The sequence below is a fragment of the Melozone crissalis genome, unplaced genomic scaffold (assembly GCF_028551555.1).
Source record: "Melozone crissalis strain CALT ecotype California unplaced genomic scaffold, PUWL_Pcris_2 ptg000014l_1, whole genome shotgun sequence".
Taxonomy (NCBI): Eukaryota; Metazoa; Chordata; class Aves; order Passeriformes; family Passerellidae; genus Melozone; species Melozone crissalis.
Genome location: NW_026535792.1, coordinates 18455117 through 18468310, shown reverse-complemented (window position 1 = coordinate 18468310; position 13194 = coordinate 18455117). Strand labels below are relative to the sequence as shown.

At 54.0% G+C, this 13194-nt stretch overlaps 1 protein-coding gene across 1 annotated transcript in view; it reads right to left on the bottom strand.

The window, feature by feature from the left end:
- The window catches only part of ZNF609 (zinc finger protein 609), a 163039-nt gene extending 150485 nt beyond the window's left edge, over positions 1-12554 (bottom strand). The window contains exon 1 of the mRNA XM_054273123.1: positions 12468-12554. The gene's annotated coding sequence lies outside the window, so the exon portion shown is untranslated. The remainder of the gene's footprint in view (positions 1-12467) is intronic.
- Between the last annotated feature and the right edge of the window lie 640 nt (positions 12555-13194).

Below are 13194 nucleotides of genomic sequence, written 5' to 3'. Positions count from 1 at the left end.
AGTAAAAAAACAAAAAACAATCCAAAACACACACACACACACACACACACACAAATTTCTTCAAACCCCAGCAGGCAGGAGCCTGGAAAGCAGCTTCACGGTGCGTTTCCAGAGATGCAAACACTGTAAAAATGCCAGGGATTCTTTCATCAGCCAGGCTGCCGCAGCCAGACCATTTTCCATCTGCTCCCCACAGCATCCTCAGCTCTGTACAGCTAATAATCCGCTCTCTGACAGGTCATTACGGAGATTTTTAACCCCAGGAGCTGGGGGGCTTGCGTGCAAGCTGGAAATGAAAAGCACTGACCTCTCATTTCAGCGGCAGGGAAAGTGCCGAATCAGGAGATCACTTTGTGCACCGGAGTCGCTAACGGCTTCCCAAAGCTGACCTGCGTGTTTCTATGGCCGCCTCCTCCTCCTCCTGCTCCAGCACCTGCTCCCCAGTCCCAAGCTGGTGTGTCCAATCCCATCAACCTGCCTCTCCAGAGCCTCTCTGCAAATCATCAATGGGGCCAGCAATCGGCAGCGACCACCTCACCCCTGCACGACACTCTTTGTGTCATGGATCCAAGGCAATTCCTTTCTGCAGGTGGGCAAAGCCAGTAATGAGCTGGATGAACCAGATTTTTGGCTGATACCAGTCCCTTCCAAGCCCTAAGCTGAGGCACAGAATCCACAACAATCCAAATGAACCAGTGGACTACTGATGCCCAGGAAAAACCTACAGGAGCTGAAAGCAGAGGATGAAGTTCAGTCTCCAAATCCAAGAGCTGTCAACCCAAAGCTGGAGCAGGCAAAGAGCCACGGTGAGCTCAGGTCAGAGGGAAAAGCAGACAAGGATCTGACCTTGCAGTGACAGGAAAACAACAGACAATCCACAGGGCTGTACTGCAACATGTGTAGCATCACTTGCTCCATGCAACACCTGCACAATGCCAGCTTGGCCAGCTCTCCACTCCCGCCCTGGAATTCACCTTGCTGCTCCAAACGTGCACATACACACGCACACACATCTCCATAAGTATTATTTATACATGTAGAATAAGGACAGCAGATGAGCGGGACTTGGGTCTGAAACTCTGCAAACAGCAGCAGCTTTTGCCAATTCCTACCACAACAAAAGGAAGAAGGAGCCCAGAAGTCCGCTGGGTCCCTGGCAATTGGAGAGCCAGGAACAATCAAAGGGTTAGAAAACAAGAGGAGCAAAAACCCTCACCCTGCAGAGGAGGTGCTGAGGGAGCCCAGGCCCTGCTAAGGCAGACAGAAGGGAACCACAAACAGGACGGACAGGAACATGCTGGATTGGCAAGAGCAGGGCAAAGGCACGTTGTGACGAGAGTGAGGCAGAGAACCCAAGACATGCCACCACAGGAAGAGGGACTGGGGCAGGGATCAGCCCTTTCCAGAGCAGAGCTGGAGGCTGGGACCCTGGAACGTGATCTGGGGGGGATCTCCTAAATACGCTCCATTGCATGTGGCTCTAAAGCATTTTCCACAGCTTCTTCCCTCCCCAAAACTCCCATCCCAGCTCCCCATTTCTCTACTCCACTATTGCAGGCTCAGCCTCTGCAGCCAGAGGAGCATCTGGAGTCCCTCTCCCAAGCCAGACCCGCAGGGACCCCAACCTGACCCACCACCATCATTCTGGGTGCACAGGAGCCCCTGGCTAGCACACCCCACGGCCCAGAGAAAGAGGCTCCTTTCCCAGTGCCTCCTCTGCCCAAGCTGGAGAAGCACCGGGTGGTATCCAGATCCTCCCCACCCTCCTGCCGGGGGAGTGAGGCTGCCACAAATCACAGCCTCTCAGAAAACAGAGCGAGGAGATTGATTCAGCTGTAAACGTGTCCTTCCCCTTACCTCCTGCCATCGCAGGATTGATCCCCGCACAACATGAAAAGCATGTGCTCACTTGTTGGCCTGGAGACCTGCCAACAAAGCGTTTTAAGAGCAGTCCTGGAGCGCAGATCCTACAAGGAGACAGCTTTCTGCTTGGGAATGCTGCACACACACAGCACCAGACATGAATAATTCAGCTCCATTAGGTGCTGAGACCTCTATAATCCACATCTACGGGCTGGGACAGAGCCAAACCCTATTCAGACACAAACCTGAAAGTTCACTTTCAGGGCTGCACACACACCTAGAGACAGCTCTTCCACCAGAACGGCTCCACTTCCAAAAGGCAGCAAGGAAACTGCCAGCCCCTGGCTCTATGTGCTAAAACCAGTGCAGGATGCTCAGAACCTGCCGAACCCGCGCCACCCCGGCTTTCTCTGCTGGTTGCTGGAGGCCAGGAGACCAAAGCTGGGAAGGATTGACCGCCCAAGGGCGACAAGATGTAGGAGAAAGATCTTCTCCTGGCAGCAGCCAGCCCACACATAGGGAGACTGTCTCATAGCCATGTGCTCCAGCCTGCAGCGCTCCAGGATTAGCCTCTGGTGGCTTCCAGACATGACTGACTGCAATTTTCACCCTGATTAACTTTCAGGAATGCCCACAAGAAGGAGCGGCAAAGAGGACAAGGAAGGGGGGAGAAAAATCTGCAGGATGCAGCATTTCCTCCAGCAGGCACAAGGCAGGGAGCAGAAGGTTTGGTGAGATGGTTGCTCTGGCCAGCATGACCCGGGAGAGCAGAGTCCTCTGCTCCCTCCCTAAAGAGCCAAAGGGGCACAGAAGGGATGCTGCCCCCCCAGGCTGCCAAACCCCCAAAGGGCTCCCCACAAGCCCCCAGCTGAGGCAGCAGCACCAGGGGCTGCAGTGCTGAGGCCCTTCCTCCAGCTGCTGGCAGCCAGTCGGCTGCTTTCCCCATCCCCTGCCTCTGCATGAGATCCCTTTTTGTTTCCTTTTACGACTAAAGAAACTCAGGGTGGTGGTGGGGGGGGAACACACAGCCTTCCCCACGCTGCTGCACTCACTCCCCACTCAGCTCCTACCACCGAGCCTGTAATCCCCCAGCTGGGCTTGTTTGGGTTGGATTTTTGTTAAGTAACTCCCATGTCTTTTCTGCAGATTTCTTTTTAAGATGTTCTCTTTCTCCCCGCCCCCTCTCTCTAGAGCTGGGGGAGAGAGGAGAGAAAAAAAGAGAGAGAGAAAAAAAAGAGAAATGTTGAACGCGAGCCAGCTGGCACGAACAAGAGGAGACGGAGAAATCTGCACAAAGGAGCTTCCTCACTCACTTGCTGCTTTCAGCTCAAGAAATCACGCAGGGGAGGAGGGTTCACTCTCCCCCAGACATCAGTCAGGCTGTAGCAGACAAAGGAGATTTGCCATGACACCCTCCAGAACTGCCACCCAACGGGGGCAGGATCCCTCCACCGCCTGCGCCCTGCGGGAGTCCGAGCTGTTGCAAAACACGCCAAGGCGCAGAGCTTCAAAACAGGCTGCTCAATGTGGAATTAAGCAAGATTTTGAATGGAGGAGTTGTGCTCCCGCCTCTGCACTCGCACAAGGCGCCCGCAGAACTTCAGTGGCTCTCAGGGCTGAGCGGGACAGTGTCAGCAAGCTGCCAGCAGGGAGAAGGCTGAACCCAATTTGAATAAAATGGAGCCACCCTTCTTTTTTTTAATATGGAGGTGCACCCCACCAAGACTACATCTTCCAGCATGCACTGCAGCCAGAGGGCTGAGAGAGACACCGACAAACTTAGGCCAGGACTCCCAAGTTTCCAAAGGCTGAGCCTTGACACTGGAGATGAACCTGAGACAGGGCAGCACTCGAGAGATGAGTCATTTGTTGGCATTCTTGAGAAAAGCTTGAAATACTTCAGTACAGGCATGACAAAAGCAGGACATACAAGGTCACTGGAAGAGGCTGGAGATGGAGGAAAGTGGAGAGATGAGCAGAGAGCACTTTGGTGCAGGGCAGCCAATCACCCTACCTGAAACAAAACTCCAGAGACTCATCAGCCACAACACCCACCTGCTCCCAAATACACACTCAGGCCTCAACTTCACATTCATCATCAGGCAGAAGATGCTCCTGGGATCAAAATCCGACCTCACACCCGCTCCCATTCACTCACAACCTTAAAACGTGACTTTTCCAGCAAAACTCCACACAACTGCAGCACATGTCAACGTCCAACAAAGCTGTCAATACAAAAGACAGACTCACAGTGCTAGGCTGTTTGAAGAAAATACCAGAATAGCTAAAACCTGGCATTTGCCTCTTATTGACACTTGTGTAATCTCAATGAGGATCAACTCAAGGTAAGGTGGAAAAACCCAGGGTTACAGAACATGTCTGACTAGCAAAGATATCCTCTTGAGAACCCCTCACTTCCCTCAGCTCCCAACAGGCTATACACAGCCCTGATACATGGGCACACAGAAAGGGGGAACACAAAGAGGACCAAGAGTTTCAGGTTTTCCTTTACATCATTGAAATGGGGAAAACTGGAACAAGTACCTCTTTAATCCTCCCATCAGTTTTGCAAGTGTCATCACCAAAGTCCAAATTTTTTGTCTATTCATGCCAAGAGACTCCAAAGTTCAGATTTACAATTATTTGATTTTGATGTTTCCCAACTTGTGCATTTTTTTCAAGGTATCACTTCTGTATGTACTTCTGAATAAAGCACAGCTCACATTTCTTCCACCAACTCACAAGGAAGTCCAAGAGTTTCATATTTCAAGAAAATTACCAGCAAGAGAACCATCCCATGGTCCTCAGCACATGGTTCTCGGGTCAAGCAGGAGGCACATTGATACCTACACCAAACCCTCCATTCTGTTCCTGTGAAGGATGGCTGGCAAACAGCATCTCCTCAGAACATCTGCACTGCTGGAATCACTTCTCTGGGAAGCTGAGCAAGGGCCAATGTTACACACAAGCTTGAATGTACGTGTCTACATGACTCAGGTCATAGAACCATAGAGCAGAGCATGATGGAAGGGACCTTGAAGGGTCACCTGTTCCAACCTTTTCAGAAAAAGGGAGATCAGGTGAGATTAGCTACCACCCTGTCCAGTCACATCTTGAAAATCTCCACCAGCATGGACTCTTACTATGTCCTGGAGGGGATTGCACTCCAGGAGTGCCTATAAAAAATTTCTTTCTCATGTTGTGATGAAACCTCTCCCAGTGCAATTTTTATCTGTTGCCCCTTGAATTCTCCATATGGCTCCTCTCTGTAGGCGCCTCAAGTCCAGCAATGTTCCTGCACACACAGCCCCCCTGCAAAGAGCAGAGTGACCTCCTGCCAGGCGGGAGCCAGGTTTGCAGGAAAGGCCATGGTGCTGGGATAACACAGTGGCATGGACTGCAGGAGCATCAAGCACAGCACGAGCAGGCAAGAGTCATGCCAGTGCTTTGTTACAGCTCTGACAGCAGGATCCTTCCTGAGTGAGCCACATCCCCTTCCCAGGCCTTTGCCATGGAGATGAGCAGGGAGTAGCCAGGCTCAGGCTCTGGATCACAGCATGTTCATCCAAAAATGCCAGGACAGATATCTTCCAGCAAGCATGACCTTGCAGACTCTAAAATCTCAGGCAGCTGAATATGGCCAAGATTTTTCTAAGAGATCCCAAATCCACAAAAACAAACTGGTGCCCAGTGTCTAAACTTTCTGCTGTAGAGAGAAAGAGGAACTGAAAAATCCACAAGTATGGGAGAAAAAGTATTCGGTGGGTAAAAGGACAGAGCAGCTTCCTTCCTGCAAGCTCAGCTCTCAGATCTACCCTGAATCAGGGCTGCCCAACAAGGACTGGGTTGGACAGCCCTCACTGTTGTGTCTGCATGCGGGAAGACACCCCTGTGCAACTGCCATGCCCAGACCTGCACACGTTGGTTTAACAAGAATCAGAAAAACAGCCCCATCTTAACCCAAAATCTGCATGCCCTGCTTGCCCCATGATCCTCATGTGCCACCCTGTGGGTGGCATGGCATCACTGGCACCCAGCAGGTGCCCGGCTGGCACTGGCAGTGCCAGAGGAGTAGAGCAGCACTGCCACAGGGTTTGGCTGTTGAAGGCTGACACACAGCAGCAAAAGCAAAGCAACACCATGAGCAATAAGCAGCCAGGATTAGCACAGAAGCGCTTTGGGTGAGTGTACCCCAGACCAGCCAGTGCACTCCTGCAGCACCAGACACGGCCCCGGTGCCCCCCTACCACCACAAAGGCCATTCCTGTTGAGCCCAGCCAGCCGTGTCGCTGCTGGCCGGTGCCAAAAATAACATTAAACACTCAAAATGAGACATCTGAGCCAATCTGCTTGGCACTGCAATGCTTCCCATAGTGATAAACCTGGGGAATGACTGCCCCTTGAACAGAGCTGGTTTCCACTGGGGAAGTAGAAGAGCTGTGTGGATATAAAACCAGTGCAGTTACATCCTTGCTAACCCCAACACACAAGTGAACTGATTTATGAGAGGCTTAAAGGTATCTGAACTGGTGGCTGCCCTTTTGCACAGCCCAGAAAGGGGCAGAGGGCACATTAAAATAACCCAAGAGGTTCCCAAACTTCAGCAGTCCATGCAGGCTGGAAGAATGCCAGCAGTGAGAGGAAGCAGCAAGATGGATGTGACCAGGGAAGATCCTCGAAGCATCAGTCACGGAGATGGGAGCAAAGAAGACCTGGCACAGACTGAAGACAACCAATGGCATAAATAACCACTGGAATAAGTGCCAGAAAAGGGAGCTTGCCCTTTTCCCCTGCTCACTCAACGCTGTCAGCAGGGATGCACGAGGACACCCAGGTGCTGGCAGCATCCCGAGCTCAGGGTGTTGTGGGAGCAGGGTGGGCACTACTGAATCAGCCATTTGCTCCCTTTCCTCACAGGGCTCCAGAGGCAGCGTGGCTCCTCTCCTTGCTCCTGGGTCACCCTGCTGTCCCCCAGGCCCATGGCTGGCCCAGTCCCAAACTGGGTTCTCATGGTCACAGAGATGCAGGTATCCAACAAGGATCACCCTCCACAGAGGCACAGCAGAAACAGCAAACCATCGGCTGCACCAAAGTCAACATCTCGTCTCCATCTTCTCCATCCCAAGGAAGAGCACTGCAGTGATCCCAGCTGAGCAGTGTCTCACAGCCACAGCCTTACCAGGAGAAGGGCACAGCATTGCTCAGAGAGGACAGACAGCCACTCGTTTGCTTGCTCCCAGGGAAGGGAGAGCTCCTGGGCTTTATTTTCTTTATCCTTCCTTTTAGGAGCAGAGCACGCAGCCAGTCTTGGCTGTTTCCCAGCCTTCAGAAGACGATGAACATCTCTCCACTGCTCCAAAACCGAAGGAGCTGCCACTTCACCTATTAATGCCTCTAATTCCCTTCATTCGATAACCAATTAGGGCACCTTGGCTCCCAAAGCTGAGGCTCCCTTTGTAGCAAGGCCAGTGCGTGCGGCTGTAATCCCTCTTCCTGTCACATCATCAGCCTGGGAACACTTTGGGAAAAAAACAACCAGACTGTGAAGTAAAGGAGGAGGGAAGGCAGATGCAGACAGGGACAAATGCAAGCAGAGCAAGTACCATGCCACAGAAATCCCTTTTTTTTTTTCCCTGGGAGGGATAATAAATAGGTGTATCTCCCAGATTAATACGGCACATTTGCAGAGCTCTGATATCCATCAGAAAGTTGCTAATTCGTGCTAATGACCCATTGCAAATTGCTGAATTTTGTGAATTAGCAAGCACACAGGAATACAATAAAACCCAATGAAAACCATGCATCAAAGCAGGCTGGGCTTATTTGGGGAGTCCTAGTGCACTTGGAATTACTTGTGGCAATGGATGCACAGAGAAGGTGCAGATGAGATGTGAAACCCCCTCAAAGATAAACAAGAAATCCTCAGGACAAGAAGAAATTTCAACAAGGCTACTGAACATTTAGGAAAGGAGATGTAATTGTCCCAGAGATGAGCAAGATTCTTCCTCTCCTATTGGATCCATAGTGTTGAGTGTCAGTGAAGTCATTACACACCTCCTTTCCACTCCTTTAAAGTCACACAGCACATTGCTCCTGATCCACCCTTTATCCACTTGGAGAAGCACCAGGAAAACTCCAAGTCAAACCTTTGGACCCAGTTGAATCAACAATGCTCAGCCAATCCAAAGCACAAATGGGCTCAGCAAATTCATTAAAATCAATTTTTTTATCATTAAATCAGCGTAGCCCCATCACACATGATAGTGCACTGTAGAGGTCTCATCATTCCAGCCACTGGAAGAACAAGCGGCCCAAGAACAGCTTAGAGGAAAAATCCAATGCCACAAAACCTTTCTGTGCTTGGGGAAAGAGAAACATAAAGCAACAACATCATCTCTCCTTTTCTTACACCATGAACATGGCAATTGTAGAAGTTGGGCATTTAATGTTTCAATACAAAATATCAAGGTTGTCCTGAAACTATCCTCATTCATCCACAAAAAACTGCACTTGCATCCTTTCATACCCCTCACACCACATCTGAGCTGACGCTCAGCAGCTACGTCAGTGGGTTTTGTGCATGTGAAGGACACTCAGCTGCAGCGAAAACAAAACAACCTCTTGGACTCATCACAAAAACTGATTTTTCACCCAAATGCAGATGGGAATTGGCTTCCTTTAAAGAAAAAAAAAATCAATCACAAGAGCAACTGGAATCCCAGAGCAAGTTTCCTGGTCAGGCAGCCATTCCCTATTTTCTCACTAAAATTGTTCAAGCTCAACCTCACTCCTTCCTCTGACACAATGTCATACCTCAAGGCACTGACCCTCTGTAGCAGGAAAGCGTGTCTGCATGGCAAAATAAGCCATATCCCAGTGGGATCCCTTTTCCTGCCCTTTCCTAGCATAAAGCAACACCCTTCCTCATCCAAGTCAACCCAGCATGGGGACATAAAGCAGACTGGTTGCTGCCAGGGTGGCCAAAGCTCTGGGTCAGGAGCCACAATGAGCTCCCAGGACAGTTACATGCTCTAAGCCAGCTCATCTACTCACCCAGATCTTAGAAAAGGTCCTTGACACCCACATGGGCTCCTCAGCACACCCCACCCCAACCCCAAACCCCGATGGAGTCAAGCACCCCCATGCCGTGCATCCTCATCCCTCCACCCACTGCCACGAACACCCAAATCAGATCTTCCCTAGTAAGCAGGCAAGACCCAAGAGAAAATTACAAGCTCTCCCCATGCCCAGAGAGCCCATGAAGCATCAGAAGAGGAGTCACAGAAGAACTGCAAACAGCCTGGCTCATCTCCAGGCGCTTCAGAGGCTTTGGTGCTTCCCAAAACGTATCTCCACAAACCACCATCAGCTGCACAGGGTTGGGAACAGACACACGACTCTCCCACCCCCAAGGTTGGGGAACCAGCAGTCCATATCCTGCAGGAAGCCTGCTATGACAACCATGGACTTGTCCATGACCTCAGTGGGCCCCAGTGGCTCCAGCACTGATCCACCCGCTGCCTCCATCACTACAAGTAACTCAGCATGCTGATACTGTCACCAGCTCCTGGCAAGGTCACCTGGAGCCTCACCAGCATGTGACACAGTCCCCAGAAGCACCCACCCCCAGCAGGTGCCTGTCTCTGGCCAGGAGCACCGGCAGCCAAGCCAACGCTCAAAGGGCATCGCTGCGCACGCACGATGTCACACAGCCCCGGAACAACATACCTGGCACCATAAATACCATCTTATTTACATAATGCTCAGGATAAAGGGGACAAAGAGGCTTACTGCATTACATCTGGGACTAGGATTGCATCAGCGCCCACAGGCCCTAATCCCACTCAGAGCCGTGCTGCCCGGGTGTGGTGGGACAGGGCCCCACTCCCAGCCCAACCAAGGTCCAGCTCAACACTCTCCCCACCACAACATGCACAGAAAGATCCCTACACCCTGGAAATGCCAATTAAATCAGGCAAAATCCATGACTTTGGTCCTCAACCCAGAAGTGGGATCCCACACGTGGGTGTCCCACCTGTCCTGGCCTAGACACAACACAGACACTGACTTTGTCTGGGGAATGATGCCCACATGGAAATGCTGGAAAGACCAGGCAGCTCCTGGTTTTCTTTAATTTATGCAATCACAACTAAAGATACACTGTAAATATAACCTGGAGGCAATTTTTGATTCAAGGCAACCCTGTTCTCCAAGAGAATAAACCCGATGGAGCGAACTTTGGTCTGTTCCTCTTGTTAATTCAAAATAAAGAGACACACACAAGCTGTTGGGTAGATCCAACACCATGTGAGAGAACCTCAACCACCTTTGTGAGCCCTTTCTTCCCAGAAATGCACCTTTTCAGCTCAATTTACAGGGAAAAAGCTTTTGAGGCAGAAGCAGCGATGCCATCACCACCGACATAAGACAAGCCAGGTGCAAGGAAGTGTGAGGGGACTTTGCAACTGAGGCAAAGGAGGGATAATCTGGGGCTACCACCCAGCACAGGGCTCCAGACAGACAGATGGATCCCCTTCAAAAAATCACACCACTTTCAGCACGCAGAGAGATAACAAGGATGTTAAGAGACACATCCATGCACACACACACTGGCCCCTGAGGCTACTGAGCCTAATGGTGACTCACCAAACAGACCAAGTGGAGTGCCTGGCTTGGAGAAAGGAATAAAACCCCCTCCCCGTGCTCTGGCCATACTCAATTACAGGTCATTCCAACTTGCTTGATAATTAATTTCCTCCAGTGGCTCTGACCAGAGGCAGCCCTTGCCCTCCATGCCAGGCCAGTCCAGGTGAAACATTAAATCCTTGTCCTTTTCCACCACAGAGACACCACGCTCCCTGCGCTGTGCACATCTCCCTTCTCCTCCTCACAGGAGAGGGGAAAACCTCACTGGATGAACAAGGGTGTAAAAAGGCAAGGATTTGCGTTTTGTGACTCAAACAGCTTCAAAATAATAAAACATAAATTATTTTTGGTCCAGAGCTAATCAATAAAATCAGCTGCCTGGATTTTCTGAGTGCCGTGCATGTGCGGTCGCGTACTGCCAACAAAGAGCTAGAAATGTGCGGCATAATCTGATGCTGGAGTCATCGCACAAAGCGTGGAAATAGGTTTTCCTGAGGATGTCCAGGCAAGGAACTGCCTGCACACGATGGAGCCCAAAAGACAGCCCCAACACCGGCATCCTCGGACATTCCGGAGGAGGGGGAAAGAGCCCATGGGGCTCTTCAGAGCACACTCTGGAAAATGAGTGTACAAAGCCTCCTCCAAGGGAAAGGGCCTTCCCAGAAAGCGGGGAAAAAGGAAAGGAAAGGCAAAAGGAAGGCTGCTGGGAGATGGAGGGGAGCCAAGTCTCGCAGACCAGAGCTGAACCTGTGACCTTCCCCGTGTACACAACGGGCGGGAGAGCGCACGGCAGGAGCGCTTGCCCCGCCGGCCGCCCCAGCCCTCGCGGGACACCCGGCCACGTTGTCACCGGCGGGGTCACCTCCAGACGGGCCCCGCTGGCCAACGGGGGCTCCAAGGACTCGAATGAGAGCGGCTCGTACTGCGGCACAGGGCCCGGCCCCGGGGTGCTGCCCGGAGGGGCTCCGCTCTCGGGGTCTGACCCGCCCCAAACTCACAAGGACTCGCTAAACGCGTTGGGGAACATTCAATCTTCCGGGATTTGTGCGGAGAACCGACCCCTGACCGGCACCACAAAAGAGCTGAGATCCGGGGAACCTCTGCTCGCGCTGTGCCTCTGCCCCTGTGCCCCCCAACCCTCCCTGCACGGGGGTCAGCAGGGGTGACCCCCGCCTCCGCCCAGCAACACCGAGAGCCCCCTCCCCGCCCGCATCACCGCCCGCAGCCCCGACCCTCCCCACACAACCTGGCATGGCGGTGACCCCACGCAGGGGAGGGACACCGCTGCCAGCCGTGGGGACCCGAGCGCGACCCTCGCGACGGCAAAGGCGGGCCCCGCTCCGCCCGGGGGGACCCGACCCCAACGGCCACGACACCCGCGGGGCTCCTTCCCAACGGCCGCGGAAGGGACCGCAACCGCCCCCGGGCCCCGGGGAGGGGGGCAGGGGCACACAGACCCTCGTCCCCGTGGTGCCGGGGGGGGCTGCGGAGCTCCATCCCCACGGCAGAGATGAGGGAGGGGGACGCACATATCCCATATCCCCGTCCCCAGTGGTCGCAGAGGCGGGGGGCACACAGACTGCTCCAGGGTCCAGGGGGGGCGCACGACCCCATTCCCAGGGGGCACAGAGATTGGGGGGGGGGCACTGAAATTCCCGTTCCCCATGGTCCCGGGGGAGGGGTACCCGGATCGCCGTCCGTGCAAGGGGCACGGGGGGGCGCGGGGGGTGGGGGAGGGCACAGCCGCCTTCCCGGGGGTCACAAGGAAAAGTGGGGAGGGCACACATCCCCGTCACGGCTCACGGCGGCGGCCCGGGCCCAGCCCGTGCAGAAGGGGCGGGGGGGGGGTGCCCGAGAACCGAGGGGAGCCCCAATCGCCACCCCCCCACACACCCCCCCCCCCCCCGCCCGCAGCGGGTCGGGCGGCGTGGCGCGGGCCCGGCCGGGCGCGCACTCACCCGGTCGCTGGGGTATCCGCCCTAGGTGCGCTCCATGTGGGTCGCGCCGGGGCCGGCGCTGCGGGCCGGGGCCGGGGCCGGGCCGGGCCGGCCGGGGCCGCCACGCGCTGAGGCCGCGCCGCGCAGGCCGCGCCGGGTCCGCCGGGCGGGGCGGGGCGGACGCGGCGCAAAACGCGGAGGGCGGAACGTGGAGCGGCGTCCCCGGGCGGCGGGAAAACACGGAGCGGATTCCCCGCATGAAGCATCGGGAGCCGGAGACAGACAAAGCCCGGAGCGGAGCGGGCCCTGCCTTGGGAGCCGGAGCCGCCGTAGTGCCTCCTCGGAAATGGCGGGGGAATCTTTGGGGGGGTGCTTCACGCTCTGGGTAGTGTTTTGTGAGACCTCAGCCCGGTATGGTTCACCAAGGCCATGCTTTTAGCTCCCAGAGCCAGCACAGAAAGGCAGGGGCCGGGAGTCATCACCACCCGGGCATCCACACCTACCTCAAAATCCACCATCGGGCCCCACGCTGCCACTTTTCCTTTCCAAACTCTTCTGGATGGAGAGAGCACCTGGGCACCCAGCCGTTCTCATGCCCTGGAGGTGACATGTTCCCTAAACTCCACTTCCCACCTAAAGCCTCAGCACCGGCCCTGCGGACCAGGGAGGAAATTCCATCTCATCTCAACCCTAGCCCTCAGACAATCCAAAACCTCTGCTCCTTTTCCCAAAGCCTCAGCATCAGCCC